This window comes from Scleropages formosus, chromosome 12 (genome assembly GCF_900964775.1).
Source record: "Scleropages formosus chromosome 12, fSclFor1.1, whole genome shotgun sequence".
NCBI lineage: Eukaryota > Metazoa > Chordata > Actinopteri > Osteoglossiformes > Osteoglossidae > Scleropages > Scleropages formosus.
In genome coordinates this window covers 14,504,634-14,512,064 of record NC_041817.1, presented here as the reverse complement: position 1 = coordinate 14,512,064, position 7,431 = coordinate 14,504,634, and positions in this window count along the sequence as shown.

Sequence of the window (7,431 nt, the reverse complement as noted above, 5' to 3'; positions counted from 1 at the left end):
GGAAGTGGGGGGTGAGATTCCAGTTTATCAACTACAAAAACCCCTCAGACACAGATGTACAGAGAACAGAAAAGGGGAGATGTTCACAAAGGGTCATGGTACTGATGTACAGCAAGGGCCAAATACTCTACTTGTTGGGGTTGCAGTCTATGGAATTTACCCTGCTCATTCTGGAAGAGAAAATAAAGCCCCGGCACTGAGTCATTTCAGGTTGCAGCAGACAGAAACACACGAAGAAGGGGAGGTCCCACTGCTTTGGAAATTCACAATGCATCATCCTCGCTACCTCCAGAGTACAGCATTACTCCCTGACCTTTAATCAGGATTTTTGCCACATTTATATATTCACATATTTACAAGACAGATACTGTGTGATGGAAATAGTCACCCACCTTAGTGTATTTCTGACAAGCACACCAGTTTATCTGACTACAAAACCATTAGAGTATTTCCTGAATAAAACACATGAAAATAGCAGACACTCTAAAAGATTTAAAATCTAAGACACTTAATACTTAAAATAAATGCAATTAATGGAAAATGTTATCAAATGTAAAATGAAACATTAGTACCTCCTTGAAAAATTGTTATATGAAAAACTGAAAAAACAGTTACCATTTTATTTAATCACCGGGATTTCTGAAACAGCATAAAAGATTTAAGGGTATTTTTATGAAATTGTGTCCAATTTGTTTGTCCATTTGTTTCACAGCAGATACAGAAAGGAGAGCATCGAGGCCTATTGCTGAAAAATTCACAAATTTCCAGCTGTGATAATTTTCTTATCGTGATGACCATTACTAAGACTCCTCAAGGAGGAATTTCAAACCTTCCTGTAAAGATCATATATCATGCCATAAGTCATACTGGATGTTTTCATTGCCATATACAATACCAGTCAAAAATTTGGGTACACCTGCAGTACAACTTTTAAGGACATGAGCATACATGTCTTCTCAGCTTTTCCACATCAGTTTCAGAGATGTAGAACATTTGTGGGTTGCTTTGCTTTCACTCCTCTCCCCAGTTCATCCCATGCTCGTATTCTGCATTGCAGGCTCTACACGTGTCCTCAGACCTTTCACTGGTAGTGTACAATTTAAAAATCCCAAAATCCTGACCGCTACTGACTTCTGTAGAAAAATGCATATAGACCATAACATGAGCTCAACCCTTTTAGGTACTACATTGAGCTGAATGGTTCAGGATGCTCCTGTTGCTAAGAGCAACTTTCTCTTTTGTACATCACCAATGTAGGGAAATTTGGGTGACTCACTACTGTGCTGTATGTATATAAGCCAGAGGGTGTCACAGTTTTAGTCTTTTACCTCGGATTGAGCAGTGCTGGAACAGCGAGAAAGAGAGTAAGAGAGGATTTCCTGAATGATAGGAGTACTAAGCTGACAGCGGAGGCCCGCATGGCACCCACGAGGCAGGAAGTCTGTGAACGTGCAGGCGAGCAGGTATGGAGATATATGCCGCGTCTTCTCTTTCTAAGCTCAGTGTACTGCCCGCGTCAGGCTCTATTTCCTCTAGTTTGGTCTCGGCTTTCGATCCCAAAACACATCAAGTGAGGTTTTTTTTTCTATTTGCATTTTATTGACTTGGTACGTTTCTGACAGTGAAAACTAATTTAAAAAGTGCTGCTTTTTACAGCAATGGAAGAAATATACAGTATATTCCGCTAGTGTAATTGCTATAATCCACCTCCCAGTTTTGTCTTTTCTATTCCGTTATCTTAATTAAACTTGATCCTTAGTTTAAGCACCCGTTCTCATATCAGTCACGTAAAATATGCTGTTCTTCTAAACTGACTGATTTGGAAGGTCAATGTGTAGTAAGAGTAATGTTACAAAGAAATTAGGCAAGTGAGCTTCAGTATGACCTCAGTGCTTATGATCATGAGTGTGACACTTCCAGTATGCTATTTATCGAGATGATGATCCTCACCTCGATCATTTAGTAATCGGCGAGGAGACGACGTCAGCTGCAGCAGTCACTGAAACGGAATCTCAGCCTGCTGCACAGATTCATTCAATGCGTATCTGTGAAAAAGACTAAAAGCTTTGCTAACCAACTTTACGAGGGAGCAAACAATAGCTGTTTAAACGTAACCCTTGTTTCATTACTTTTCATCATCTGTCGCTGAATCGGATGCAGTTTTAGGTCTCAGCTGAAAACCTTTTAGCACATGGCTGGAAGAAAAGTTATTGGAAAAGGAGGGATGGGTTTGTACCGAATGGCCTGGGGGCTGAGAACAAAAAGAGGAGGTTTCATGTCCATGAATTCATGACAAGGAATAACTGATGTGGGATTTATGTGGCCTAGCCGAATATTGGAAATATAAAACATCAAAGATGATTTAGGATGTTGTGAAAGTGTAAAGCAGAGTGAAGTATAAAGATACTGCCTTAAAGTACACGTTTCAGATGAACGACAACTGAAGACTCCAGCGTTGCCATGTGGGAGAGGTTTGGGTGTGATGGAAGAAGAAAGATTTGAGAGGCTCTGTCAAGATCCAGCATTCAGCTAGGGGAATAATAACAATGAGAATGAGCACCGCAATCCAATTTTGTTCAGCGATATTGGTTTGTCACTGAGTGGTTTATTTTTTGTTTGGAGAGTGAAAGGTAGAAGACTGAAATTAAAATATGTTAAAGAGTTATCCTGTGACAACCTTATTACCATAGAGAATGAGCTTTAGATGCTGTTTACTGGGATTACATCTTCGCATTTCACACCAACTAACTCCCTCCTCTCAAATGTGTCGGGTAATATTTCCCCCCAGAGGATACAACTGGTTTATTAAGAGACAAAAAAAAAAAGTACTTTGTGTTGTAATGATCAATGACACTTATGTGACCAGACATTTTCCAAGCAGCTTTTTGTTCCCACAGTGATGTTTGCTTGTCTCCCACCTGCAGGCCCTTGGCATCAACACAGGCTACGATGTCTGCTGGAAAAGCTCAGAATCACACACTCCCAGCCCAGGGTTAATGCTAATTGTGATAGGGGTTGTGTTATGGAAGACTCCTGTCGGTTAGCATTAGACCTGTGCCACAGGGACACTCGGCAAACCGCACAGAGATGAGATAAAACATTTGCCATCCAAACAAAAACACAACAGAGAATAACGCAGGAAAGCGGCACAGACAAACGAGGGTGACTAACGTAGTAGCCAGCGAATATCTAAGTTCCTAGACCGTAAGTGGAAGGATTAAGAACGGATGAAAAAGTTAAAGTCATTTTATTACTTTTCCGTTACAATGTACAAGTGTAAAACTCCTTCATGTTTGAAATTTAAAAAGTAGTTTCAAGACTAATTTACATTTACTATTTGAAACACCATAAAAGTTGTAGAAATATTATACATACCAGGATGAATTAAAAATGTGTTTTCTGTTTTTTAGATTTATACCGCTCCCCGGTGATTATTTATGCTATTATATCAGAGAGTATAGATGGATTTAAGAAAGTGCGAAGCTTAGCAAAATACAATGCACACAAACTGCTATAGAATTCTTTGTACATTTTATTAAAGACAAAACGCTACTTTTCTCTGCCAGTGTGTACACACTCTGTGAATTTAGTCCAAATGCTGTCTCACACCAGAGAAAAACCACATAAGCATAAATGCATGCTGATGCACCCGATCGCACGGATAGACTCACAACCCTTATGCACATCATCGCACGTAAATGGACGCACGTAGATATTCTTGGTCTGAGGAGGGTTAATGCTGTCCATGACTGGGGTCGTGGGACCGCTGACCCCAGCGTAGCAGCGTTCACACTTTCGGGCCTCTCCTGATCGCACTGTACCCGCCCTGGAGAGCACCGCTCCTGCCGGTCCTGGGCATGCTGAGATATAAAGTCGGATTAGTCACCATGCAGCCAGCATGGTGTGAGTATACTTCTGTGAGATCAGTGATTTGTATTACTCATGATGCTTTCAATAAAATGTTGGAAAAACACCCAATTTTGTTTTTTCACACGGTAGGGAAATTTCAGCAAACGTATTTCCAGAACACACACACACACACACACACCTTTAGCAATCATTGTGAACACAAACAACGCCTAGGGTTTCTAAAAATGGGAACCATTTCACAACTAGATGGTGTCAAAAGATGCAAAATCATACAAGTGAATAATGGTGTTATTTTGACATTCAGGAATTTGTCAGCCCACACACCTTATTCACCGCGGTGACTTACACTGCTAGATACACTACTTACACTGGGTCACTCATCCATACAGCAGTGGAACACACACACTCTCTCTGTCACTCACACACTATGAGGGAACCTGAACAGCATGTCTTTGGATTGTGGGAGGGAACAAGAGCACCCAAGGGAAACCCATGCAGACACGGGGAGAACATGCAAACTCCACACAGGCTGAGTGGGGATTGAACCCACGTCCTTTCACACCACCCAGCGCTAATTGCTGTGCCACCGTGCTGCCTTTATTAATAAATTAATACATAGATTAATTAGAGTAATATTTCAGAGTATCCTAAAATTGTGCTAAATTCAGTGTTCAAGCTATAGAAAGAGCCTTGAGAAAGATTTTCTTAACTTTAATCCATTTGAAGAGGATCGGAATATCAAAGTATTATTTGTCAATGTGAAGGTGGGGTAGCACAGTGGGTTTGCTCAGGTCCTGCTCTCCGGTAGGTGTGGGGTTCGAGTCCTGCTTGGGGTGCCTTGTGATGGACTGGTGTCCTGTCCTGGGTGTGTCCCCTCCCCCTCCAGCCTTATGCCCTGTGTTGCCTGACTCCAGCAACCCCGTTTGAGACAAGCAGTTTCAGCCTATGTGTGTGCATCTAAACAAGCGGGTAGAAAATCAGAGGCACAGAACACCTTTTGGCTTTCATGAAAAAAATTTCAAAGTGAAAGACATTTTAAAGGTCAGAAATTAAGAAATGATGCGGAAGTCAAGTATGGTGTTAATAAAGCTTAGTCTTAAGATGTCTACAACTATAAACTTTATCAAGCAACAAAAGACTATTCAAATAATAAGCAGCTCTTTACCTCAGTGGAACCAGGGGAACCATCTGAAACTTCCAGACAGGAATCCTGCCTTAAAGACAAAACATATAGATTAACCTTCCTTAAATAGTTTCAAATCTGGCCTTTTGAGACATTTATTCTATGAATGTGATTGGACACAAGCTTACTGTACTGGTGCCCATTCAATGATTCGAAAGATCATTAAGAAAAAAACTGATTAGTCTCGTTCTTGTTAAACCACAGCATAAATTCACACACACACACCCACGCCCACGCCCACACCCACACACACACACACACACACACACACACACACACACACACACACAGTCTGAAACTGCTTGTTCCATGCGGGGTCGTGGGGAGCCAGAGCCTAACCTGGCAACATAGGGCGTAAGGCTGGAGGGGGAGGGGACACACCCAGGATGGGACACCAGTCCGTCGCAAAACACCCCAAGCGGGACTCAAATCCCAGACCCACCAGAGAGCAGGACCCAGTCCAACCCACTGTGCCACTGCACCCCCCATAGCATAAATTTAGTTTTTAATAAATATTTAATAGTGCATAAACATACAGAATGTACATTGATTACTACTATATATTTGGCACGAAAAGGTCTTTTATGGTTCCCTTTTGACAAACATGTGGTTTGTGTTTAACTTTCTTGCACCAGAAGCGTTAACATTTCCATCAGCATCATAATTCAGATGAATTCTGGAAGATATGCTCAGTCTTTTACGACTTATGTTACATGACCAATCATGCAAAAAAATTGCAAAGTTTTATCCCTGCCCTCTATTACGTGTATGTGCATGTATTTGCATTTTTGAGTTTACCAATTCCGCCTCTATGTTGCTGACAACCCGCTTCTTTTCTTTTCTGTCGTTAATGAAGAAAGAACAAAAAACAAATGATCATATTCCAAAACATTATTGGTAAGCAGATTCAGTATGAACCGAGCCTTGAAAAACAAATTCAAACGAAGCCAGATTGTAAAAGAAAAAAAACCCTGCAGATGTCATTCATGCTGATCACTCAATGGAAGTCATTAAAATATCCAGAGGGTTGCATGTTCATACTGAAAGTGTGTGGGCTCGCTGTTTGCGACCGTGGCTCGCCGTAGCCTGGTTACGCACACTCTCCACCCAGATAGGCACCCACACCTGGGTGTGGCCTGCAAGAAAAAGAGTACCAGGTGTGGCCGAATGGAACTATGACACAGTGAACAAAAAAAGAGTCCTAGAGGGTTCAGGGAGAGAGGTGTTGGAATGTTGAGTTGAGAAAAACTGTTTAAAGCTCTGGAAATATGTGAGGGATTCGTATGTGCATACATATGCATACGCATATTGAAGACTGAAAAATCTGAATTAATCTGGAGTTGTTTTACTGAGAAAATGAGTTCCCTTTCATTTTCTTGATATCTGGCTCCTTTCATAGTTTGGAGTTCTGTAGATAATTAAAAGTTTGTTCTTTTTCTAATCAGTGACAAAATGAGTTTGTTTCGTGAAAGTTTTGTCACCAAGAGTTATTTGTGCTATTTGATAATTATGGCGCTACGCTGTATCATCATAAAACCTATTGGAAGCCCACCATCAATTGCGCTGTATGTGGTTACTCCTTGAAGACGACACACCCAGTGTGTCACGATCATGTGTTGTATTTATGTGTTTTAAAGATGTGAAACTGCACTCGATTACTGTTAATTCATCTTAACTACCTGCTCCGTCTCTTCGGTGAAACGCCACAGTTTAGAATGTATGTGTCAGCCAAAACTGACTGAATCACACAAGCTTTGTCTCTATACCACTGACAACACATCAAATTCTAAAGAGATTTGTATGGAAAACAAAAAATAAGAAAGAGATCTATGCCTCTGAGAAACCCTCCTTTAATGTGGCAGCAGGTAGTGTACAGTAGTGTAGTATAGTACAGTAGTGCGGTGTAGTGTAGCAATGTACTGTATTATAGTGTAGTAGTGTACAGCAGTGTAGTAGTATAGTGTAGTAGTGTAGTACTATAATGTACTGTAGTATAGTAGTAGTAGAATGCAGTAGTGTAGGATAGTGCAGTAGTATAATGTAGTAGTACAGCGTAGTAGTGTAGCAGCATAGTAATATAATCTAGTAGTAGTGCGGTAGTAGCAGTGTAGTAGTATAGTCACTATTATATAATACTGTATTATATAATACTATAATAGTGTAGTAGTATGATGTAGAAGTGTGGTAATATAATGCAGGAGTAGTGTAGTATAGTAGTAGTAGTATGTAGCAGTGTAATAGTATAGTATAACAGTGTAGTGTAGTAGTGTATCGACATACACGAAACGATCACCAGTCTGTCTCTGACTCACTTGTGCGATATAAACTGGATTTACATGATTAATTCATTTTTAGCAAACTCTTTTCTCCAGCAATCA